Raw genomic sequence first — 27,334 nt, forward strand, 5'->3', positions numbered from 1 at the left:
TTAATTAAAGGCTGGGAAAGGAACAATGGGGTTGTATGTTTCTCTGGAGGTTGCCTGAATTCTGCTGGGATTTCAGATGCAATGCGCTCTTCTAAATTCACCTCTTTTCATACTAACTGACACCCATCAGTCCCTTCACATTTAAGAATTTAGAGAGATTGACCAAGAAAGAAAGAAAGAATATTTCCAAAGTAAGGACTATCAGGAAATAACATTATCATGACTTTCATAGGAACAGTGAAATTGAATTCTCTGAAAGCTATTGTAACATACTGTGGGTGCTGAAAGCTAGTACTTCCCAGTTTGAAAATCTCATTTACCGTGAACTCAATGTGCTGACATATTGGCTAACAGCAGCATTCTAATGCATGTCTACTCAGAAGTAAGCCCTATTAAGTTAAATGAACTTTACCCCAGGTAAGTGCAACCTGCAATCCTATGGGAGTCAGTCCCACTGAACCCAAAGTGGCTTGCTTCAAAGTACACACACAGGATTGCATAGTAAGATACATACACACTTCCATTCACTCTGCATCCAGCACTGCATCCATCCCACCATTGGTTTGGGAAGCAGTGTACACACAATGTTAGCTATATATAATCCACCTCCTTTCTGTGTGTATCCTGTCATTTCTTAGGAAAGGCTGTGTTTTGATATTCCCTACCAGCCCAAACCAAAGCAGATTTGATCCCTGTGTGTTCCGTTAATAATGTGTCCACAACCTAAGTCAGTTGTGAGCCAAAACCCAAGCTTTGAACAAACAAGTGGTCTTAATTAAACCACCAGGTACAGTCCCCACTCTGAAATATGGGGTAATAGTTATTATTTATTTAATTGGTTCATTGCCTAATAGCAGTCAATGTCTAGGTGGCTTTCAACAAGTTTAGAAGCATACAAAAAATAATAATGCAACCATACAGTGTGGATTTAATCATCACCGCATACACAGTGCCTTGAACACTCAAAGTGATATATAAATTTTAAGAAGTTAGGTATGTGGGAGTCCAAAATCTGGTGGACCAAATGCTCTCCACTCATTTTTAAAAATGCTCTAAGGCAGGTGTTGAGACTCTTTGGCCCTCCAGCTGTTGCTAAACTGCAACTCCCATCAGCCCTAGCAAGCATGACCAGGCATGATGGGACTTGTAGTTCAGCAACACAAGGAGGCCAAAGCATCCCCACACCTGCTCTAAGAAAAGCAGCAGCTGCTGTGCTTCCAACTTTTCCACCCTACTCCTTTGGCAGTGAAAGGGCATTGATTCTGGAAGGAACAGTAGCATTGTCCTTTGTGACTTGGAGGACTAGGATAAGGACATGGCAACTGTAGATGAGGATATTAAAAATTACAAAATATTGTTGCCACATGCACCAGACCCATCCCTGACAGAGACGCCGTGCCTTTAATGTATTTTTAAAAGTTGATGACCTCCAACATTATTTATTTTTCCTTCCCAAAGGTTTCTGTGGCTCTTCTGGGCTGGTGGGGCTTTTTTGGGGTGTGTGAATATTATGATTTTATAATCAGTGGCAGACTTTGGGCTTTAAAATCTCAGTGGCACCCTGTGCAATGCCAGAATCGGCAACCCCCTGCCTCTCACCTTCCATTGTTCATCAATGTTGTGGTGCCCCTTGTGGGCGAACAGGTTGCGTTCCCCTAAATCTGCCCCTGTATTTATGCTTTAAAGTGTTTTTGAGTGTCTGTGTTGCTAGTATAATGCATTTCATTTATGTTGTGGTTTGGCGACCTTTTTGTATTCTACTGGGGGAACTGAATTTCCCAGTCCTGCGAATCCTGCGGATGGGGATTTCCCCTGTTGAGGGTCGGGATGGTTGGTTGTTGTTTTTTGGTGGCGCACCTGAAAAAACACCTGACTCGATGGCAAATGCACATCAGCCAGGCATTTAAGGGTACAAGTGCCCATTGCACACACACAGGTGAAAAAATCCATCTGGGGTTTGACACCGCAAAATGAAATGCTGTCCGACCACAAAAGCATAGCTGTCAACTTTCCCCTTTTTTAAAGGGAAATTTCCTTATTCCGAATAAGATTCCTCGCAAGAAAAGGGAAAAGTTGACAGCTATGCACAGAAGGGACCTAATAACTCAGCTCTAAACTTAACACCCGAAGTTTCTCCTCTCCTTAGGGCATGTTAACCCGGATTCATAAACCAACCCGTCAAACCCGCCGCCGAGGATACGCGCGCTCGTGCTGCCAGGGGACTCCGAGGGTGTGGGGGCGGGATGCTCGCGTCGTGCAACCTTAAATTCACTGAAAAACAATAGCTCCTCTCCGGGAGGCGCTTAAGTCTGCGCCCTGCGCCGCCTCTCGCTCCCTGCAGGTGTCGCTCCCCAGCTAAGCGGCGCAGCGTGTGGGCGAGCGGCAACAAAGCGGCGGGGCGTGTGCGCGAGGGCGGGGCCGTCCTTTGCCTCGCCGCGCGACGTGTGATTGATTGAATATGGTAATACGGAGGCGGGGCTAAGGCGCCCTCCGCGGCTTGCGGGAAAAAACGCGCAGGTTGTGCAAAAGTGGCTGATTGTGCCGGCTCGCCTGTCTCTGGCGGCGGCTCTGCGAGGGACCCTCGGAGATGTGACCGCCTCCCGTAGGCCGGCTGTGCGGATTGTTACTCTTCTTTTTCTTCTTCTTCTTCTTCTGCGGCGGCAGCAGCAGCTGTTTCTCTCTGGAGCCAGCGACCTTTTCTGTGGGCGGAACATGCTTTAAAACTGTGAGTTGTTTTCGGCGCGTTGAGTTTTCGCGAGGCAGGCTGCCAGCTTCCCCGCCTGGGCTTTCTCCCCTCAGAAAAGCCCTCGGTTGGCCTCGCTAGCTAAGAATAGCTGCTGGCCGAAACTGCCCCGGGGGTCGTCGACGGAGTCCGGGAGCAGCGGGTGTATCCCGAGGCGAAACAAACTTGCGAAGAAAGTAAGCCCGCTTGCATTCAGGGGCACCGGCGGGTGAAGAAATAGCAGTCCCTCAGGACTGTCCCACGACTTTTTATTACTCCCTTCTATGTTGGGAGAGTGGATGAGGCAGCCCAGCCCATTACTACTAATACTAATAATTAATTGCTCCTCACACGCCCCCGCTCCTTCCCCCAGCGTTGGGGTTGCCTTTCTGGAGTTTGGCGAAGAGCCAAAAAAATTAAAAATAAAAATCAGTGTACAGTTTGGCAGAGAAAGCCACTTCCTGTTTTTAAGGCTTGAAAAAAAGGAGGGAGGGGAGCCAGTTGTAACGGTGAACATTTCTTGACACCTCTTTGTTTTAAGAGCCTTGTGGGCTGCGTTATGAAATGCTGCAGAAATTGCTCACAAGTTTGTGGGTATTTGTTTCTTTTTACCTCATTCAACCCAGGCAATGATGCTGAATTTGATTTTTTGTGGTGGTGCGGGGAGAGGGAGGGGGGGCAGACAAGGTATTTAAATATACGTGGGTGGATTTGCCACAAAAAAGGATTAAGAAAATGAAGGCGCTGGCACATAGTACCCTGAATTATTGGTTGGTATGGGTGTGAACATCTGCAAGCCACACCCCTGATTTCTCCTTATATTACCCACATTGTGCCACCCCCCCTTTCTTAAAACAAAAAGCAAACCAAAACCCACCAATACCCAAGGGGCGTTGCCCCGCCCACCCCTTCCTTCCCCTTCAATTTAAGCATTGCATGGGTGTCAACATGTCTCTGAATGCATGCATACTGTATGGCTTTGTGCTTCATGCAGCACCTTAAGGGGCATCTTCATTGTGCAAGGAACTGTATAAACAGCTAGGAGGGAAGGGAGGGGGGATTCCTTTGTCTGTTTCCTCCCTGTGCTTTTTCCCCTGAAGCAACTGTAAGAGCAACAGCAGTGCTGCACAGCCAGACCTCTCAACATGTCATCCAGCTTTCTAAAACTGAAGGGAACACACCCACCCTATTCCTTTCAGCTGGTGTTTTTTTTTTTTTAATGTATCTGCTGGTTGGGTTCCTCAGAGCAGAGTATTTGAGAATTCACATCTGCTCTCTTAATAATGTTCTCTCCCTTGCCTGAGGAATGCAGCCAGCTATCTTTTGTCATTTGGCAAGATCCATTTGATTTTACTAATGCAAAGTTTCTCTTGATGCCCTTCGCTACTGGATCTAAGGAACCTGAGGTCCTCCTTTTGTTGGACTCAGAACTCCCATCAGCCCCAGCCAGAATGACTAATGGGAAGAGTCAGTGAGACTTAATAGGCCACAGAGAGCTAGAGCACTGCAGGTTACCCAGCTGCGCTGTAGCCTCTGTAAGTGTGGGTTGCACTAATGCTATTTATCTAGGGCTGCCACATGTCTGGAATTTCCCGAACGTAGCCAGGATTTGTGTCCGGATTTTCACTTTTTGAAATATGGCAGACCTAACTTATCACTCTCTTTGCCTGGCAATGTATGTACTTAATTTTAAAGTTCAGTTTGTGGACAATGGGAGTCCCTGCACATGCGAAGGAATCTAGAACCCTCCAAGCTACAGTAGTCATGCGAAAACAACCTTCTGTACCATTAAGAGAATGAGTTGAGAAGCAGTTCAAATTTGTCCTTCTATGATCTTTGCCTTTTTCTCTAACTGTTCGCGACAAACATGATGGTGAAAAGTTTGTTCTGCTTTATAGGGAGGTTCTTAGAATGCTCTCACCACAGCCACTAAAAGCACTTGATGTATTCAAATTCTTAGCAGTCCTGTTGATATTGTTATTATACAATCTGCAAAAATAGGACAGATGATTGCAAAATACAAGGAATCTTTCCAGGCAGCACTAAAAGTGCTCTTTGTTTATCATGTTTCATGACCACTTTTCAACAAATATTTTCAGAAAGTGGCTTGCCCTACCCCCCAAAAGATACAAGTATGAGATCCAGTTTGAAAACCATATAAAATCAACCAATCCCCAGAAGCCTGGTGGAGTAATGTCTTCTTCTACCCCTGACATTATTGGGGGGGCACACCCCTTAACTCTGAAACAGCTACAAAAAGGTATTGTTCGGGTACATAGCACACTTACCACCCCAACAGATGGAATCTAGAGCAGAGTCTTTTGGTAAAAGGCACTCTCTGGGCACATGAGACCCAGACCATAAAAACCAGCACTTTGAATTTGGTCTGTAAATGAACTAGGAACCATTGTATATATTTCAGATCACCTACCCACAACCATCACGAGGCAGGCAGCATCTTATCCTGTATCAGTTCAGTTGTAGTTCCTAAACAGTGGGACAGTCCAGCTTTAGTCTAGCCTTCATCATCCTGGTGTTCTCCAGAAGTGGATTTGAATTGCAACTCTCATCAGACTGCCACAAGAGTGTCCTGAATGACAGCAGAGTCTATTTCTGCCTCTGCACTGTAAATGAAAAACTTGTGTTTCAAACAAAGGATATTTTATTTTAAAAGGCTCTTCTTCTGTTTAAAAAAGCACTTTATTCTAAAATAAACTCAGAGCAACTAGCAGAATAAGTAGGTAAGTTACAGAAAACACAGTAGAACAGTTGGAAAGAAAAATCAATTTCATACATTTAAACCAAGAGCAGAACAGAACAATTTAGTATAGAGATGGAATTTTAACCCCATACTGGAGCTGTAGCAGAATAAGATCTTAGCTGCTCATATGTAGCTTCAATGAGAAGGCCAACTAAACCTCTCTTGGCAGGGACTTCCACAAGCTAGGGCGCTACAATAGAAAAGACCCACAGTTGAGCACACAATAGTAAGAGGTGTTAAAGATGCTTTTAATGTATATGAAGAGGATGCACACATATTTCATGTTTACATATTGGAGACTGAAATGGGATGTAGAATGCTCATTACAGACTCCAGCTGAACAGTGAACACAGAACTGGATGGCTGAAATTTGTCAGTTTCTCCTCTAATATTGCCGAATAGCCATAGAGTCATAGAATTGTAGAGTTGGAAGGAACCATGAGGGTCATCTAATCCAATAGAAGAGTATATGCACTTTAGTGGCTTAAAACGCAGCAAGGCCGTTTCTCCCTTCCCGCATCTCAAGTCACATTTGCAATTTCTATATACACCTGATATGCATTACCTAATTTGTTTCTCCATGCTGGCAACCCCTGTCATCTGCACATGTACAACAGCTGTCTGAACTGTACACACCTGAGCTTAATGGTTGTTTGCATCTTCAAGTTGGATGAAAGCTGGTTAGAGGGGAAACACATCAGACAGGAGTATTTCTCAAGAAACTACAGGATGCACATGGAATGTGGCTAACATGTCTGCTCCGCTTCAAGCTGCAATGGTGGGAACACATTGGAACTAGAGTAAGCCATAATGTGTACATACTTGAAGATTGTAAGCCTGTTCCTTGCTTATTCTGTTTTATGTAAGAGATGGGGAGCCTGTGGCCATCCAGGTAGTGTTGGGCTCCCATCAGCCCCAGTCAACATGGCCAGTGGTCAGAGATTATGGGAATTGCAGTCTAATGACTTTTGGAAAATCACCCCCATTTTATACTATATATAACTTTGTTAGATGCTTATTTTATTATTCAGTAGAAGAAAAAGTAAGACAGCTAACAGTGAGCCTGTTGGGGGCATAGTTCATAGCCTTCTATTTTAAAAAGGCAATGAGAAAGTGCCTTAGAAGATTATTTGATTAGCATTGCACTAGAGTTACTTGTTGAAGAATGGGCAGCACTGCATGCAGAAAATAGATAAAAGATAAGAACCTAATCAATCACAGGCCTACTCCCATTTCCTGGTAGATTGATAACTATGCATCCATATCTATCTTATGATTTTTATCTTATGTGAAAGAATCATGACTGAGTGAAAATCTTAGTCTACTTTCCTGAGTCCCATCTGTGGATCTTTCCATTTGCACACCTGCCATTTTAAAACCAAAGAGAGGTGCCACAGTTTATCCAAACAAGCTGGATTATTTCCTCAATTGGCATTGTTGCAAGATCAGTCTTGATTATTAACTTGTATTTAATTTAATTTGATGATGTGCCTTAATCTAGTTAACACAGAGCCTGTTAAAAAGTGCTGTATATTGAGGAATATTTCATCAAGCAGTGGACAGGAGAGACAGAGAAATGGCTTTATTTCACAAGAGCATGTGTGGTCCTGCTAGATCTTGATTGAGGGATTGGTTCAGAAATTGCTTTCAGTTAGTGTTATGGACCTGACAGGAGGGAGAGAACATAGATCTGAATATGAGTGATAGCTGATAGAAATAAACTGGACAGAGAAGGCTGATAATTTTGGCACAACCAGCAGAGTGAGTTGAATGATGGTGCAGCATATGAAAAGCCTTGTTTTGGGAAAACTTTATGAGATAAAGCCCTGTGTATAGTTCTCACGTCATATTGTTGTTTTGTGGCATTGGTGTGTGGTGGTCTTCCTTTTCCAGGATGCTGCAGTCTCCTACTTTCTTTGTGTCTTCAAAAGTCCCACCTGCCTTTTCTACCAGAGCACGTGCCATTCCATCCATTCTCTCTCACTTATCCCATAATTTCCCTGCAGTCCATCCCCAACTCAACATTATACTCTCACAAAACTAAAGTGGACTACATGATAATAACATGTAGGTTCATTTATCTTGTGCCACGATGTCAATCATGTTTTGAATTGCTACACAGAGCGTGGCTGCTGGTGAGGGCGAGTGTGACATGCCACAAACAGTATTACGGCATTTGCTTGTATGAGAAGCAGGGGACCCTTTTCAGCATTTCCTCATAGGGGACCTTCTGGGGCCCACATGGTGGGCGTGGGTCAGATCAAAAGTGGGCAGGGAAAATAATGCCATTCTTGTCTCTATACAATAGACTGCATGCTAGCCATGCACAACTGAGAGGTTTCTATATATACACACACCTCTCTCTTCAATTTAGGGAAACAAGTCATTATCACAATTCAGGGACACATTCCAGCCTCTGGAAGGTGCAGAGCAGAGCCGTTTTGAGATGTGGACTACAGAATGGGCATGACTTGGGAGAGTCTCGGGGGTGTGATAGGGAGTCCTGGAAGACTGAAGGGTCTCAGGTTCCACATCTCTGATGTACATGTCTCAAAAGGAAGCTCATCCTTCCATTGTAACAACACGTTAAAGTGCCTTTCTTCAGGAACTTATTTTCCCCCCATTTAACATATATACAGAGTAACAAAGTTGCTTGCACAAAGTTACAAAGGGAGGATGTACTGTAGTCTCTTACCAACCTCACTTGCAATAAAGCCAGGTGGTGACTCTGAAGATTAGGAGATTTCTAGGGCAACTCTGTACATCTGTTTCAAGGTGCTAATTCAAAATTGCATATGGAAGTATCCTATTTGTGACTTCCCAGCTGAACTCCAAAATGACAAGCTGTGCAGACGACTGCGGATACTCTGCGACTTGAAAGACCATGTTGGAGTGCTCTGTCCATGATCCTTGCAGACATGCCTGAAGAAAATATTTCTTTTCAGTCCAGCTTCAGACTTTGAGCCAGTTTTATTTCATTAGTCAATTTTTACACAAGTGCACTTCATTATATTTTATTGTGCCAGTTTTTGCCAAAGAAGAACACTCCATGTATTTCTAATGGTTATTCTCTGCTGCTGTGTGCTGTGTTTAATAAATGAGCCATTTCCTTTTCTTTAAATCTTTAGAATGTTTAGCATTGCAATGCAGCTTATTATACTTACAGCATATCCGCAGCTCGTAAGCAGAGCACAGTCTGAATATACAGGTGTGGGAGGGTGGGGAGGGGAGTGCTGTACAAGCATGTTGTGCTTAAGAGACTGCCAAGGAAAAATAAACTTAGCCCACAGCATGTTCTGCTTACACCATTTTAAAACAACAGACCTTTTTTTTCTTTTTGGTTAAATATATACCAGAACATTATGCTTAATCTACATGTTGAAACCACTATAGTTCAAAACGCGCTTACTAGTTTAGTTTTTTATTTATTTCAGGGGTGGGGAAGCTGTGGCCTTCCAGATACTCCTGCCAGCATGGCTGATGGTCAAGGATGATGGAAGTTGCAGTCCACTAGCATCTGGAGGTCCACAGTTAAAGATCTCCTTGCTTCCTCTTTCCTTTTTCAGAGCAGTGTAGGATAGTAATTTGAAACCATTTGTACACATTCCCTGTTTGCAAGTTACTAAAGCCACATGCAAGCAACTCTGAATATGTATGTATGAATTGATGCTTGAATACTTGGATCCAAATCTCTGTTTAGCCCCTAACTGATTTACACCCCCACCCCACCCCAGTGTCATGCATTTCCTTTAAGGAACTCAGGATATGCAAGGGCAGCTCTATTGTCTCTGTAAAAGGCTGAGAAAGTGGTGAGTGCATGACACTGGTCAGCTATGAAGGGCCCTGGGTGACCCTGAGCTAAAATATCTCCGGTCCAACTCTGGCACTTCATTTGCCTTACCACACTCAACACTCAGCTTAAAAGCACTATGGCATTCTGGGTCTCCTTATGGCACTTCTTGCGGTATTCAAAGAATGCTTTCTGAGAAATGTGTTCTGTGATGCCTCCCGTGACGTGATGAATTTTGAGTCAGATGGCATATAATTTCAGATGGGGGGGGGAAATCACTAAAACTGTGTTGGTGTTCTATTTGGGGCTTAAAGGCAAATGGGAAATGTCTAGTGATGCTTGAACCATGGGAATGTTATTTTTATAAATCTCCTTTTTATTTTTTTATTTTTCTACATTTATAAATACAGACCTGTAATCTGTATCTCTTGAAAACAGTTTGAAAGGATAGCAGAAGATACAAGACTGGATTTCCCAACCATTCCTTGGGAAATTTTTTTTTATAAAGAGGTTAAGGAAGCAGCACATGGCTCTTCTGTTTAAACATAACAACCATCAGCAGATGTCATATTTTAATTGAGCTGAGAGAAGCTCATTGGCCCAGGACTCCCTGTAGTCCACAGATTTTGCACCACAGATTGTTGGATGCTTAGGAAAGATGAGCTCTGGATGGTCTCTGACCAGGAACAGAATTATGTACAGTGGTGCCTCGCAAGACGAAAATAATCCATTCCGCGAGTCTCTTCGTCTAGCGGTTTTTTCGTCTTGCGAAGCAACCCTATTAGCGGATTAGCGCTATTAGCAGTTTAGCGGCTATTAAAGGCTTAGCGGCTAAAAGGCGCTTAGCGGCTTAGAAAAAGGGGGGGAGCGAAAAATATCGCAAGACTCGCAAGATGTTTTTGTCTTGTGAAGCAAGCCCATAGGGAAATTCGTCTTGCGAAGTGCATCGAAAAACGGAAAACCCTTTCGTCTAGCGGGTTTTTCGTCTTGCGAGGCATTCGTCCTGCGGGGCACCACTGTATTTCATTTCCCCACAGTGGTGCTTATTTACCAGGGTCAATTCTAGTGTTCTGGGTTTTGAGAGGCAAATTGGAGGAAGTGATTTTAAAATAGATTCACAGTTCAACTTTGAATGAAATGGCAGAACACCAGTGGTAAAGTGTATTGTTTTATTAAAAAAATATGTTTACTATATGACCCACTTCCCTTCGATCTTCACCATATATTGCTTTAGGTTCTCCCATTCTTTTCATTGAATGAAGTTTATGTATCTGACGGGGGAGTTTCTTTAAAGGAATGTTTTTTTCTTTCCTGTGAATTTTTCATTGTGTATGTATTGTAGATGGGGGAAACTCTGGACAGTAGTTTTAATTCTGCTACCAGTACTCTTCCCCAGTCTACAATGCACCTCTCCCTTGACCTGACACAAAACAAGCAGAGATATAAAACATATCATTCCGGATCTTCAGCCAATCAGGCCATTTTTCATGGGAATTTCTTTTAAGGAAAGGGCTTGTGCTGCGATGTTTCTGTTGTAATTATCTGTATGTTTTAATAGAACATACTTATTCTTTTAAACGATTTATGGTTTTCTAATTATTTCTCCCCCCCCCCAATGTTTATAGCTGTTTCTGTTTTAGTTGTAAGCCATCTTGAGTCCCTGTCAGGGAAAAAGATGGGTAATAATAATAATGACACACTGGGTGGGTAGTGGAGGTTAAACCTCATCCTGCAAGACATGATTGGGAAGAAGATGGACTTCTTTTAGCTAATATGTACTGATCTGGCTGATGAGCAGGGAGGATGCGATTTTCATTCTGTCCTAACATGTTGGAATGGAAGGGTTAACTGTTGCACACTATGGTGGTGGTCAGAAATAACACTCTCTGGTTGAAATAGTTCTATCCTGTGCCACCCAATTAGCCTTAATTCATACTCATGCTCTCAGTTCATATGCTGTCAAATAGGACAAGTACCAGTAGAGAACAGTCCACAGTAGTGGTTTATCGATTTTTAAATTTAGTATTGTGAACAGGTCAACGAATAAAGTTGTCTTAAGGTGCTCTAAATTAAGAGACAGAAATCAAGTGCAATTCCTATCACTGCTGTCTGTTCTGTAGCTAAACCCAGTGAAGTCTTTTATCCTATTAAAAATAAAAAGGTGCATTAAACTCTGTGACCCAGAGCAGTGGAGTGGAGGACCTCTGCGGGTACTGAGCCGTGTTTCAATGACTGTCAGGGGAACAAGGGAGTTTTCACAAGCCACACAAATTTTTCATACTGTAAAGCTGTCAAGTTGTACAAACAGAGCCTAATGACACATGGGCAGCCGAAGCATAGGAGGTCTCCAAGGAAATTTGCAGGTCTCCAGGCATTTGTATTGGCATGTCTGCTTCTGGCAACTTTCGCCTGCAAGCAGAAACTAAAATCAATGAACCACCATAGCCCTGCGGTGTGTGCTGTGTTGCTGGAGCTGCCGATCTGTGGCTGAATTGACATCAGCACACTTGTCACAGTTCCTTTCAGTGTTTAGTCATCTTGCTTCACCCCAGTTGATCTACTTTCATTCCTTGTGCACAGCCAGCATTTCATCTCCCTACCACGTGAAGAATACTCATCCCAGTATTAGTAAGGCTCCAAGTGGGTGCTAAATGTTAACACAATAACTTCCATTCAGGCATATGGAAGTGTTTAAGTTCTCATCCAAAGTTATCAGCTTGTCATTAGTGTAAGTGCATGGAGTCTTGGTAGGTATTGAGGAGAGTTGGAGCATCCATGGCCCTCCAGATGTTGGATTCCAACTCCCATCAGTCCCAGCCAGAATGGTCAGCAGTCAGGGATGATGAGAGTTGGGAGTCCAGCAACATCTGGAGGGCCACAGGTTAGCCACTTTCTGCTCTAAACCCACAATATTTATAGAAGGTTGCAAATCTGTATGCACAGTAATACAATAAAAAAGGAAAAAATGGTTTATATTAAAGAAATTAAAAACCTAAATCAGTATAAAAACCAGACTTTTCTTTAAAAAGAGAGACATGATTTGTGTTGCTATGCTTATTGGGTTCTAAAAGGCAATAGTGCAAACCTATGCATGTCAACTCAAAAGCAAGCCTTATTGAGTTCAGTGGACTTTCTCCTAAGTAAGTGGTTATAGAATTGCAGCCTTAGGTTTGGAATAAATCCCCAATGAAGTCAATGCAAGTTACCGGTAAAGGTAAAAGGAAAGGGACCCCTGACCATTAGGTCCAGTCGTGACCAACTCTGGGGTTGTGGCGCTCATCTCGCTTTATTGGCCGAGGGAGCTTCCGGGTACAGCTTCCGGGTCATGTGGCCAGCATGACTAAGCCGCTTCTGGCGAACCAAAGCAGCGCACGGAAACTCCGTTTACCTTCCCGCCGGAGTGGTGCCTATTTACCGTATCTACTTGCACTTTGACGTGCTTTCGAACTGCTAGGTTGGCAGGAGCAGGGACCAAGCAACGGGAGCTCACCCTGTCGTAGGGATTCGAACTGCCGACCTTCTGATCGGCAAGTCCTAGGCTCTGTGGTTTAACCCACAGCGCCACCCGCAAGTTACTTTCCAGTAAACATGCTTTCGATTGCGCTTGTTTTCCAAAGCTGTAGTCAGGACCAAAAGACTGTATATCAGTCTCCGTGGTGTCCAGGCATGTGTTGGTTAAGAGAACTAAAAACAAACAAACAAGGAAGTTTACCTTATCATAACTTTCACCTAGAGCTGAATTTGAAAATCTTAATGTCCTTGGCCCTAGAGTTGTGCCCGTCAGATAAGGAAAGCTTGGGGAGATTTTATAATTAAAACTGGAGGAAACAAGCCTCATGAAAAAGCCAGTTGGGTTGGGGCAACTTGCACTGGCAATTTGAACGAAGTGTTGCATGAATAGGTAGAATCAGGAAGGATGCAGTAGCTACTTTACGACCTTCTGGGGTAGTTGGACAGGGATTGGGAAATTGCTCTGGAACATTTACAGGAAACGTGAGGTTGAGAAGTAGATGGAAACGGAAAGGAAAGACATCTTGCTATGTAAGTGATAACTTGCATACTGCACAAAAGAATTGCCTGTTTTGTTGCCTTCTTGGTTAACCCCCCTCCCCCCCCCCTTTAAAAGGAATGCTGGTCAGCAGTGTGTGTTTTTCTTCTAGAAAAATAGTGTCGGTACTCACCATGAAGTTGTTACAGTTACAGTAAGTGCCACACTTTTTAACAACCACGAAAGAGGTTCCAGTACTGTGTACTCTTGAGTACCCCCTGAAAAAACACTGCTGGTCAGTCTTTAGAAATTATGGCCAATATAGTTCCTTCCTGTTATTATTGTATTAAAACAGCAGTTGGATTTGTGCATTTGCACACATATACTTTCTCATGGTTTTTGTAGCATGATGGCAAAAATGTTTGCAAACTAGCAGATTTCTGGAACACTTAAAGTAATACAGCAAACAAGTGTTCAGCCTCTAAAATGTGACACAGTTTCATCAAAGTGGAAGAAAATTTTGCTCCTTCCAGGTAATGATGTCACAGGTACTAACCAATAGTGGCCTTCTCTTGTATCCTGTCAGTTAATCAGCTATAGAACCTCTTTAGAAGTTTGTCCTAAAGAGGGACCAGTAGAAAATCGGATGAATTAATGTCAACTAGGAAGAAGGGCAGAAGAAAAGAAAGGAGTGAATGGAATTGTTTATTAAGTTCCCAGTTATTGGGGATAACAAACCGTCTCTTCCCTCTGCTATGTTAAAACAAGCAAATATAAACACATGTTGATTAAGAATATAAGCAATGCAGTTATGGGCACTACACACTTCTGTGACTAATTGCAATAATATAGTGTTGGACCTTCATCACATTTTGGAAGTACATAAGTATGGCTTTGTTCTTTGGGTTTATACTCTTTGGAAAGAAGGACCATGTGTCAAGATTCAGGGTTGTATCCTGTGTCAATCCTACACAGAGTAGACTCATTGAAATTGATGGCAACCACTAACTTAAAGTCCATTACCTTAAATGAACTTACTATAGGATTTGGCAACCCTCCTCCAAATAAATCATTCTAGAACTAGTGCTGATGACAGCTCAAGCAGTTTAGTTAGTGATAGTCAGAAGTTTGCAGCTTCCGTTTCCCAAGAAGTCTGTATATATATTTTTGCAACATAAGTTGCTATGGGAGATACTTAACAACTGAAGGGCACCCAGACTTTGTCCTTGAGGTCTGATTTAGATCTTTGCCCAGTTTCTTAAGAGCTACACTATATACGGAATAAGAATTTGATGAAAATCCAAGTATCGGCCCATAGTCTGCCAAAAAGTAATTTTATCTGATTTTTTTTTTTAAAAAAAAAAAAAATGTGTGTGGCAGAAATGGAAAACCCTTTTCAGCCCAAGTGCTGCATTTACTTGCAGACAACCTTCTCAGGACCACATGCCAATAGTGTCAGAGGTAAAAGCTAGTGGAGCAACAGGTGTGACTCTTACCTTTTGTGCAGTAAGTTGTATTCCAGCTACACAAAAGTTCTAATAGTTCCTACATGCACATCCCTATACAGGAAATCAACATGTATTGTCATAGTTTAGAGACACATTCCAGCCAGGCAAAAGCATCTGAAGAGGCTGTCAGACAGCCTGGGAAGAGTCTCAAGGGCCAGTTTCACTTGGAGAGCCCCATTTGGTCCCTGAGCCTAAGTCCTTGCTCCTAATGTATAGATTGGGGTGCAGACAAAGGCAGATGGTAGTAATGGAATTTGGGGCTTGCAATTTCAAAAGACCTTCTGGGTGTATAGGCAGCAGAAGACATAAGCCATACATTGGGTCAAAAGTATAGTTCTCTGTGGGACCTGCGTATCTGCCCCTGGAGTTAAGTGAATAAATATTGCTGGTGGAAATTTCCAACTTCATCAAGATGAATAAATGAAAGGATTAAAGTTGGTGGAATTTTAAATATAAAAAAGAACTGACAGAGCAGTAGTCAGTCAGCATGGTCAGTGGTCAAGGATGATGGTTGCAGTGCAGCAACATGGGAGACGGGGGACATGATGTTTGCTGTTCCAGGGATAGAGCACTTCAAAATACTTTTAAAGCTGTTTAAAAATTTTCTGGCTTCTTTCAAATTGCACTACGTCAAATTCTTGATGCTAACATAATTAGCATTTTCCCCTTTAGTTTTTAACATTTGGTTATTTCATGACTTCACCTGCTACAAAACACATCTCTCCTGGGTTTCTTTTTTCATTGTTTTGTTGTGAGGTAGTAGTTAGATCAGGCAGTTGCTAGATACCGTATTTTTCGCCCTATAGGACGCACTTTTTCTACTCCAAAAATGAAGGGGAAATTGGGTGCATCCTATGGGGCGAATGCAGGCTTTCGCTGAAGCCTGGAGAGCGAGAGAGGTCAGTGCGCACCGACCCCTCTCGCTCTCCAGGCTTCAGGAAGACATCTGCAGCCTAGGCAGCCCTGCGGGAGTTCCCGCAGGGCTGTCTAGGCTGCAGATAGTAGGCTGCTTCCCGGAGCACCAGGCGCGCTGAAAGCAGAGCGCCCGGCGCTTCGGGAACACCTCCGCAGCCTAGGCAGCCCTGCGGGAGTTCCCCGCAGGGCTCCCCATGCTACGGATAGCAGCCTGCCACCCGGTGGGCGGGACGCCCTGAAGCAGAGCGCCCCTCGCGCCAGGCATACATCCGCAGCGTGGGGAGCCCTGCAGGAGTTCCCCGCAGGGCTCCCCACGCTGCGGATAGCAGCCTGCCGCCCAGCGGGCAGGACGCCCTGAAGCAGAGCGCCCCTCGCGCCGGGCATACATCCGCAGTGTGGGGAGCCCTGCAGGAGTTCCCCGCAGGGCTCCCCACGCTGCGGATAGCAGCCTGCCGCCCGGCGGGTGGGGCACCCTGAGCAGAGCGCCCCTCGCGTCGGGCAGACATCGGCCAGCCCCACAAGCTCGGGTGACAGCAGGGAGGCGCAGTGCCGCCATCCCGCTGTTCCTTGACCTGGTTCGGTTTCCCCGACCTGCTTTTGGGGGGGAAATAAAGGAAAAAAGTTTTTCCTTTATTTCCCCCCCAAAAAACTAGGTGCGTCCTATGGGACGGAGCGTCCTATGGGATGAAAAATACGGTACTCTTGGACTACAAACTCCCATGTGCCCCTGCCAGCATGGACGATGGTCAGGAATGATGGTGCTATTATTACAGCAACATCTGGAGGGACTATGTTGGCTACCCTAGGGTTAGATTGTTGGATAGAGACTAAGAAGACTTGGGTCCAAATCTCTGTCAAGCCATGATGCTTGCTAGGTGACTGTGGGTCCATCACAATCTCTCAAACTAACCTACTAACTCACAGGGTTGTCAAGTTAAAATGGGTGGTGGAAGAACCCTTTACACCTCTGTGAGTTGCTCGGAAGAAAGGTGGCTTGCAAAGAGGGGGGAAAGGGGGAAAACGTTTTCTCTGAAACTATATTTTTATTAAAGGGTCCAAGGTACTTCTTAAAATAGTCATTTCTAGCTCCATTTTTAAGTTGTCATCTCCAGTTGAGTGATTATTCCCCTATCATGCTCAACTTCCAAGTCTTCCTTTTCCTAGTATTCTTTAAATGGACTTAAGACATGGAGATGCCCTTTGTATATGAACAGCATGCGTACATGTCTTCCCGTTTACTTTCTTTGACTGACAAAAATTGCCTGATGATGCAGCAACTAGGAAACTCTCTTTGTGAGAATGAAATCCTAAAGTGCTCAACTGTGTAAATGGGGTGTGCACAAAATAAAAGCAAATAAAATTAAAATTCGTTTTTTTAAAAGAGTTGCTGGATGGGTGGCATTGTGGACTATTTGGGCCTTTCAAATTGAATAGTGGGGTGGGGGTGGGGAGAACATTTCATCTGTGAATTAAGAGTGAACATGTTCTTGCTAGCACAATGCTGATTATATTCTAGATGTTCCTGCTCACTGTTTTACCTATGAAAAGGCTTATTCTTTTTGTAGCACATAAATGGAATGCTGACAAGAAGAAGTTCTCTCTGTCACATCTCCTTCTAGGCATTTAGAGAGTTGATGTTATGGCTTTCTCTAATTGGTTCAGTGCCTGTTAAACCTGCTCATCTCGCTACGTGGGGCACAAAGGTTATCTCCCACAAGGAACAATTCATTTACTTGCTTTGTATAATACAATAAATATTTTAAACATTGTTCTCCTAATACATTGTATTGTATGCAACTACAGTCTTTTGCTGATATTCTAAAACTAAAAACTCTGTGTGGTTGATGGGAAACTGGAAATATGCCCATTGGCTTTCATACCATGTGTTCATGAGTGGATAGGAAACATGACTGTGCAAAGGGGTGGTCTCTCTCTGGGATGGGTACCTGTGGTCTTTGAAGAAAGTAGTGTGGGGGCTAAATGAGTTGCTCTCAGCATGGCAAAAAGCAAGAGACTTCAGCCTCAATGTTTTGAATGTTTTGAAGTCCTTCCAAGTGATGCTGTTGTCAAATCAAAAGAGCATTGTTGCATGCCGTTTCTTCCTCATCTTTTGAATACTCGTCTAATTTTTCTGTTTTGCGTAGAAATGTTCACCTACACCATATGACCCCATTAAACACGTTCCTAGTAGTTCCTCTGAAGCAATTCCATTTCTTTCCCGCTCCTTCCTAATCACCGTGAATTATGAAACACTACTTCATCTGCCTCCCTGCCCTCCTCCTTTCCTCTGACTGTTGTCATATTTTATCTTTCACATAAATCTGTCCATTCTTGCTCTTCTGAAAATCTTCATTACTTCTAATCGTATTCTTTTTCTTTCTTACGCAAGCAGGGGAATTCTACACCTAAAACTAATAATAATCTGTCTGGAATGAGCTTGTTGCCGTAGAAACCAACATGATGTCATAAAGATACAGTGGCAATGGCATATCTTTTAGGGACAGGGTGCTCATCAGCTGGGAAAGCTCAATAGCATCTCTAGTTCTATATTTCAAGATGATCTCTGTGTGTCAGATGGGTGCAGTACAAGTAATAAACTGCTATTATATTATGAGAGTGAGAGAGACTTTTTCATCATTCTTGGCCAGTACAGAAAGTGTAACACTTTTTTGAGAATCTTCAGAACATGCCAGGATTTTGCAGTCAGCCACCAGGAACACTATAAGGTTGTAAACTAGAGTAAAGGATCATGTTTGACACCATTGATTGCTCTGTCAATTACAGGGTTTGCACCTGGTAGACTCCTTTTCTCCCCATCCAAGTAACTTTGTTTTTTGCTCAGCAACTGACAGGCATACACCCCCCCCCAATCTTATATTTTTTCTTTTTCTTCTGCATGCACAAACAGATTAAGTACAAGTGAATTATGCTTAAGAGTGAAAGATCAGCCTTGTTAAAAACAAAGTTCTGCAGCATAAGTTCATTAAGTTTGTTTCTTTACTTTAGACACAGAGTCATAGCCGTAGACTGCCTGACTCTCAGTATAGGGTTGGCTCATCACAAACTGCGGATGCACAGACAAGACTTGGTCAGTATCAGTCTAGCAGATGCAGACACGACTTTTCTCATATTTCTCTGTTTTATATATTTGTTTGGATTATATAATTTGGCTCTTAAAATTGATATATGTGACTTTTGGGAAATGCACAAACTCGGGGCATAAGGTGCAAAGGTCATTTTTCTTTGACCCATCAGAGTCCAGGTCCCTTAGCTATGTCCTGACCCTCTTTCATTCCTTGTGCCCCCCCCCCCATCATTTGCCCTGGCTTCAGAAATCTCTTTTGTGTCCAGAAGACTACTGGTATGCATGCATCACCATCTCCTCCCCCCCAAAGAAACCTTGGATTGTATTCAGCACTAGTCATACTTGGAGTAGACCTATCAAAGTAACTGTACATGGTTAATTTAGGTTCATTAATTTCAGTGGGTCTACTGTGAGTAGGACATAGTTGAATATTGCCTCTTTGGAGGCAACAAAGTCTGCCAAATGTCAGAATAATACCTTCATTAATTCTCCTGCAAGGATAGATTTTACTGTTTTGGGATGGATTGGCTAATATAAACATGTTTGCAAGGAATTTCTCCTAATATAATTCACTTTTGTATGTTATTCTCATAGATGGTTGGAAAACCGATTAGCAGATTAGTATCACTATGTTTCAGTTCTTACATATTTTCAGAAAGTGACAATTTGATAAATTCAGCTTTAAATGAGAACTGAATCCAATTTCTTCTGCATCCTTAGTGGCCACTTTTAAAATGCAGTGCTTTGGAGGCACCTGAGCCCACAATATTACTCAGGGAGGGGAGTTTGGGAGCCCCCAATTCGACTCAAAACACCTTATTAACTGCTCCATCCAACATGGGCATGTGAAAACCTTGACTGAAATGCCCTTATCTGAATTGTACTTTTGGAAGTACACAGTCAGTGCACAGCCTAATAATGAAGATAATGTAACATTTAACAGTTTCCATCTGATTTACTTTATGGGTCAATTCACCTTGTGAGTCTAAATATGATGCCACACTCTGTACTGTTGAAGGTAATGTCTTGATATGTGCTGTTTCGTTTGTTAACCACATTTAGTGGCTCTGTTCACGAGCAGGCTATTTTAATTTGATAGAATTCCAGATAAGGAGAATTCTCCTTTAGGGCAGAGGGTCAAATTAGATGACCTTTGGATCTTCACAGTTCTGTGATACTGAAACAGAGTTCACACCCCTTTTTTAAACTCAAGAAGGTAGCATGAGAATTCTCAACATGCACCCATTTCATCTAAAGCACATCTTGTCTATAAAGCATTTTTACTGGTCTGGATATAATGTGTTGCTGATAAGGCAGAAAAAATGCAGGTGAATTTCTGAACCAGAGGAGGAGCAGTCTTGGAGAGAAACTGGATAGGTAAATTAAGAAACATGTACCAGTTCATCTGTTGGGTAAAGCACGTACAAAATACACACACACCTGAATGTGATGTCAAAGCTGCATTTTTTATTTTTTGCTTTTGCTTTTTAAGTATTCAGCTGCCACCAACAATGCTTGGTTTGGGCAGGCTTTTAATAATAAAAAGCACTGCTGTTGTATGAGGCTATCCCCATGTGCTGTGCTTTTGTGGATCATAGTGCTTCAGCATGCCGTGTGTGCGTAGTTTCTACAGATGGGAGATGGAGAGAGTGATGGCACTGCATTAGTGGAGGAGGCACAGAATTTAAATCACCCAGGCTCTTGCAGTTCAATCTTATGATGAGATCGGAGAGCGAGAAAGAGACTCAGAGAGCGAAATCTAAATGTAGTTTGGTATTTATATAGCAAGCATGTCTTGCTGTGACTGTAGTTTTGTTTGCTGCCAAAGTCTTCTACTTTGAAACAATATGGGTGCAATTTGTGCCAAGTTCTGAAAGTTCAAATACAGCCCTACCCTAATCTGAAATGTTTCTAATACAAAATCAAAATGGCACAATAGGGTCTTTTAGGTGAAAACCAAGACAATTTTCCCTTCCACCTATGTCACTGCCCACCTGGAACTCCCTCTCCCAGTTTACATAATCAAACAATGAAATCCTAAACCTGACCTTTGTCTCTGCTCACCAGCCACTCATGGAAGGAGGGGCTCACACTCCTCTGTTGCCCAGCACAAGAGAACTGTTTTTGTCAGTCACCCATTACCTTCCTTTGTACTACATGATGGTTCTTCTCCCCAGGCTATTCCTGGCAAGGAACCGGATTCAGCCTGCATTTTTACACTGCTAAGCTGTCTCGCACCTGGGTGAAAACTTCATGCATTTAGTAATCTACATTTAATAACTCTACTACTAGAAATTACATTGTTTGCGTGAATATGGTACCCAGGACTTTTAGTTAGGGGAATCTGTCCCCACATAACACTATATAATAAACAAACCCATTTAAACAGTGTGATGGTTAAAACAGTTGAAAACAACAATCAAAGCAGGAGACTCAAGTCAAGAAATCTGGGAAATGCCTGTTGAAATGGGAGTGTCTTCAAGAATGCCAGTACCAATGTAAGGTAAAGGGACCTCGTCCATTAAGTCCAGTTGCGGACGGCTCTGGGGTTGCAGCGTTCATCTCGCTTTACTGGCCAAGGGAGCCAGCGTTTGTCCGCAGACAGCTTCTGGGTCATGTGGCCAGCATGACTAACTGCTTCTGGTGAACTAGAGCAGTGCACGGAAATGCTGTTTACCTTCCCGCCAGAGTGGTACCTATTTATCTACTTGCACTTTGATGTGCTTTTGAACTGCTAGGTTGGCAGGAGCAGGGACTGAGCAACGGGAGCTCACTCCGGCACAGGGATTCGAACTGCCGACCTTCTGATTGGCAAGCCCTAGGCTCTGTGGTTTAGACCACAGCACCACCCGTGTCCAGTGTAGCCTCCCATATTTCAGCAGGAAAAACATTCCACAATGCCCATGCTTTTTTTTTTGTTCTCCTCTAATTCTCCTTTGAGCTGAAATATTTATACAGCCACAGATCTATCAGGGAAATGTATGTATTTGTTGTCACCTCTTAGTGGAACAGAGCATTTAGAATGTATTTATCAATCCTGCTTTCTTTTGTAACATTTGTCTCTGATGCCTCTGAGCTGTAAGCAAGCCCAAAGTTTTCTCATAAATTTTTTCTTATTCAGTCTACAATTTGTGATTGATCAAAGGAAACTGTGATAGCAGTATTGCTGCAGAGATTTGGATCCATCTCTATGAAGGGAGATGGTCCCGGCTTGGTGGAGACAGGCAGGCAGGTATCCATGAGATGTTCAGCAGCCCAATCAATTATTCACTGGGTTGCAGTGGAGCTTTGAGACTGGAAAGTGTCATTGGCTGAGTCATGGTTGCTGCAATGACAAATTGAGGCAGTCCACTTGAAGCTAAGAACTGCCACATTATCAGAGAAGAATGGAAGGGAGCATTTTACTTAATAAATAGAACTTTATGACTGAAACTGCCAAACTAGCCAATTGCACCTGGTGCCTCTTGATATGTGTTCTGTAACAGAAAGGTATTGGTGGAACTGTAGGAAAAATCAGAATGAGGCAAACACAGGTGTATCATTGCAATATCATAAAGAGGATTAGGGCTTGTCCACACTTCCGCTTGTCCCATGCCTAGAAGGCGCAAGTCAGAGTGGTTTTCTGCTTGACCTGTGCTTTCTAGGCACAAGTCCAAGCAGTTTCCCCCTTGCTCCACTCCTTTCCCAGGGGAAACCCGCTCCTTAGCTCTAAATCAAAGCAAACATCAATCTGGAAAAAAAACCAGAAGTGTGGACAAGCCCTTAGCATAGGCACCAGCTCTATGTGGTTGAGGACAGCTCAGCGCTGCCACCCCCCCCCCCATGCTGGATGAGTTGAGCACACCCCCAATGTGTCGCACATGTGATGTCATGCTATGTGACAAGCCCCTGAAATGTCATGCGGAACTCGGCACCTCTAGCCCTTAGTCTGAGTCATTTAGCCACAGGTACCTGAGGGTTGCTTGATGACTGAGGAGGACCTGGCCCCCTCAGGAGTGGAGGGCCCTCCCCAAGTTATTGCCTGACTTACTTTTCTTTTCAAGACATCTATCCGTTGACATGTACACTTTGTGAAAAGTGCCTCGTATATTCTGTTTTCTGTATATACGTATATTAAATGTAGGCTGGTCCTTGCTTGTAATTTTTTATCTTGTGAACTGTCCTGAGATCTTTGAATGAAGGGCAGTATATATATTTTAATAATGATAATTGTTAAATTATTTCTGTAATTTTTAGCCACTTCCAGTGGGCCCCAGGTGTCTGAACAGGCTCAATGAGGGGTAAGTGCAGTATTGTGATGGCAGGCTCCTTCTCACTTTCCACATCTATTATTTTGCAAGTAGGAAACTCCTGTGACATTGTAATGCCAAACGTGAAGTGATGCCATCCAAACAGTTAGCAACTGAGTGGTGGCACAAGAATAAGCAGCAGGTATGGGATGCAGATTGGGATTGCAGTAGGAGAACAAGCATTTTAACATTCCCTGCCAGATTTCAATGGGATCAGGTTCTAATTGTTGCGAATGGTGTTGTATCTACTTTTGCCCTCTTGCATTGGGGAGAAGCAGCAGCAGACTCTCCACCCCCCATTGCATTCATTAAGCCCTGCTCAGGTGCCTAAAATGGATTTACTGTCATAGAAAGCAGAGCATATCAAAGGTATGAAAAGTGGAGGGACACATGGATTGGCAGCTTTGCATGTGAAGTGTCTTAACTGATAAACTCATAAACTGAACACAGGGCAGCAATGCAATGTGGCCACTTTAAACAGTTAATGCAGCCTTAATGCATAAACTGAAGTACAGTGTCCAGATCACAGGGAGTAATAATACAGTGGTACCTTGGGTTACATACGCTTCAGGTTACAGACTCCGCTAACCCAGAAATAGTGCTTCAGGTTAAGACCTTTGCTTCAGGATAAGAACAGAAATCGTGCTCTGGCGGTGCGGCGGCAGAGGAGGCCCCATTAGCTAAAGTGGTGCTTCAGGTTAAGAACAGTTTCAGGTTAAGTACAGACCTCCGGAACGAATTAAGTACTTAACCCGAGGTACCACTGTAGGTCCATTCAATTCTGTGTTTATCAGGCGGCACCTGGAGTGCTGTGTCCTTTTTTTTAGGATGCCACATTTTTAGGAGGACGCTGATTGGTTAAACTGGCACGTGTCCAGACGAGAGTATCCAGGATGGTGAGGGGTCTGCGAGCTGAGTTGTATGGGGAATGGAAAAGCTGGGTATGTTTAGCCAGCAGAAAAGAAGACAAAGGTGGTGGGGATATGACAGCGGTTTTTGAAATATTTCTAGAGAATATGGAGCAGGCTTGTTTTCTGTTGATCCAGAGGGCAGCTGGACTAGAACTAATGGGTAAAATTGTCAGGAAAACTGATTTCAGCTATACAGCTATTTGGTAAGGGTTGTTCAGCAGTGGAACAGGCTGCTTTCATGCACTGTCCTTCACTAGAGTTAGTGAAGCAGAAGCTGTGATACAATATACATTCCCCCGTGGTTGGGATAGTTGGCTCCCTCCCTCCTTCCCCCATTTTTCCTGCTATTCTCTGGTGCTTGAAACACTGTCAACAGGAACATGCCAGCCAACATGGGATACAAAACTTTCCCATGGTGCCTGATGCTGGGTGTTCTGGATAAAATTACTTGTTCCAAGGCTACTGGGGCCTGGAATGATGATTTGACAATGTTCTAGGTACTGGGGAGAAGGGGGAGATACGCCTCCTTCCCTTCTTTGCCAACCACAGCTGTATATGTACAGTGTGGGGACTCTCTAATTATGACTGGGAACTCTAAATTCATTTATAACTCTTTGGCATGGGAGGGGGGAAATTGCCCCCCCCCAAGCAATGTCCATTTTATTTCCTGCAGAAGGTCTCCTGTTACTAAAGCAGATGTCACAAAATGCATGGAAGCTATATGCACCCTAGTGCATGCCTTTTACATCCTTCGAAAGGTGAGTGGTACCTCGGGTTACATACACTTCAGGTTACATATGCTTCAGGTTACAGACTCTGCTAATCCAGAAATAGTACCTCAGGTTAAGAACTTTGCTTCAGGATAAGAACAGAAATCGTGCTCCGGCGGCGCGGCAGCAGCAGGAAGCCCCATTAATTAAAGTAGTGCTTCAGGTTAAGAACAGTTTCAGGTTAAGAACAGACCTCCAGAACGAATTAAGTACTTAAACCGAGGTACCACTGTATAGTGGAGACTGAGCCCCATGGCAGACCACAGGGAATGTGTGGCATGGCACAGCATGCTTAGCATGAAGCAGAAAACATAACCCATCAGATAAGTACAACAGAAATGTTTGCTCTCCCCCATGCCCTTATTTTCAAGACAGAATGCCGACGCCTTCTGTACATTTGGAAGGCTTGTCGCTTCCTTGCAGGGTGCAATTACCAGCCATGTAACAGCGTGGGTGTTGTGTTTAATTATAGCAGACACCTAGGGAGCCTAATAAAATAATTGAGATGTTTCATTTTTCCATGAAGAGAGAAACCAATTTTTATTTAAAAGCTGAGGACTCTTAATGCAGTAAGTTTTGAAACAAGTAGACTTTGAGGGACAGGTGTCTGCATCCAGTTTCACCATCCCTGCCTGCAGCCATGGACTGTCTGCCAACCTTGTGTCCCTGGGAACCTGTGCAGTCTGGCTGCAGTCTGTGCTACCTAAGATAGTGAACGTAAGCTTGCACCTCAAGGGCACCTCCTGCCCTCATTCAAGCTTGAATAGGCAATGGAATTTCCAGCCTGACATTCTGTCTTGGCTTTGAGGAGGCTAGAAGGCCATTTGGGTTTGTTTGCATTTTGTCATGAGGTAAACTTCCATGTTCTGAATTATGATGCTGGAGGAGACTCTTGAGAGTCCCATGGATAGCAAGAAGATCAAACCTCTCCATTCTTAAGGAAATCAGCCCTGAGTGCTCACTGGAAGGACAGATCGTGAAGCTCAGGCTCCAATACTTTGGCCACCTCATGAGAAGAGAAGACTCCCTGGAAAAGACCCTGATGTTGGGAAAGATTGAGGGCACAAGGAGAAGGGGACGACAGAGGATGAGATGCTTGGACAGTGTTCTCGAAACTACCAGCATGAGCTTGACCAAACTGTGGGAGGCAGTGGAAGACAGGAGCGCCTGGCGTGCTCTGTTCCACGGGGTTACAAAGAGTCGGACACGACTAAACGACTAAACAACAACAACAACAAACTTTCATGTCTTATGTGTTGCACATTAGGATAGACTGTCCTAACACTATTGTCAGTAATATATTTCATTTATTTATTTTTGCATATACACTTAAAATCCTTCCATTTGGGAAAGCTAAACATAGTGTTAAAAATTACAGGTTATACCATTTATTTTTAAAAAGGAAACGGGCCATCTGCCTGAAACATGTGCTTGGTGGGGTAGTAGCCCAGTGTTTGACTTGATGGTCAGACAAAATTGTGAAGAAACTGAGCTTACACCACAGCTTGAGAACCCACATAACTTAAAATGCTTCAGCCCCCTGCCGCCCAATGCTAGCCCTTAAATAGTGGAGGCTCCCCCCCCCCGAGGTGCATTTAGCTTATTCATTGTACAGCTTTTGCTATATACTGAAGAGCTGCCTCTTTACACTAGCCTTGGACCCACCTTTTTCTGCATTTATGCTGTTTTGTTCCATCTGGAAATGGTTTTTAATTTATTTTATAAGTGTAATGATTTTATCTTTTTATATATATATATATATTAAAATATTTATTAAATTTTCACAAATTATATAGTCAAACATAATACAAAACAAACACACACAAAAACAAACAAAAAAACTTACTTTGCCGACCTCCTCATACCTCCCCTTTCTACATTCCAATTTCAAATATTTAGTTCAGCAAATTCTCACCCTTAATTTTATCTAATTGTAATCCTTTCTTTTCTTTTAACTTAATCTTTACAGCTGTAATCCGCTTACTTTCTATAACCGCAACATTTTAACACTCATTAATTTTACAATGTCTCTTAAGATAGATCTTAAATTTCTTCCAATCTTCTTCCGCCGTCTCTTTCCCCTGGTCTCGGATTCTGCCAGTCATTTCAGCCAGTCCCATGTAGTCTATCACCTTCGTCTGCCATTCTTCCAGAGTGGGTAGATCCTGTGTCTTCCAATACTTTGCGATGAGTATTCTTGCTGCTGTTGTAGCGTACATAAAAAATGTTCTTTCTATCTTTGACACCAATTGGCCGACAATGCCCAAGAGAAAGGCTTATTAATCCGGGAAGATTGTCCTTTCAGGGCTCTACCATCGCCATCGATCCCCGGCATCGAATGTGTTGGCCTAGTGTGGGGCTCCGAGGAGAGCTTGGCTGTCTGGCTGGTGTACCGGCCACCTAGCGCACCAGCAGCCACCCTGTCAGGCCTATTGGAGGCGGTGGCCGGCTGGGCCTTGGAGTTCCCTAACCTATTGGTATTGGGGGACTTCAACATCCATGCTGATGCCACTCCCTCCTCACAGGCTCTGGACCTGGTGTCTTCCATGGCGACACTAGGGCTCTCCCAGTTTGTTTCGGGCCCCACACATCAAG

At 43.4% G+C, this 27,334-nt stretch overlaps 1 protein-coding gene across 1 annotated transcript in view; it reads left to right on the forward strand.

Annotated features, from left to right (window-relative positions):
- The first annotated feature begins 2,470 nt into the window (after nt 1-2,470).
- Nucleotides 2,471-27,334, forward strand: part of TP53I11 (tumor protein p53 inducible protein 11) — a 54,547-nt gene continuing 29,683 nt past the window's right edge. Inside the window, exon 1 of the mRNA XM_081166864.1 lies at nt 2,471-2,725. The gene's annotated coding sequence lies outside the window, so the exon portion shown is untranslated. The remainder of the gene's footprint in view (nt 2,726-27,334) is intronic.

The sequence above is a fragment of the Podarcis bocagei genome (assembly GCF_964188305.1).
Source record: "Podarcis bocagei genome assembly, chromosome: 1".
Classification (NCBI taxonomy): domain Eukaryota; kingdom Metazoa; phylum Chordata; class Lepidosauria; order Squamata; family Lacertidae; genus Podarcis; species Podarcis bocagei.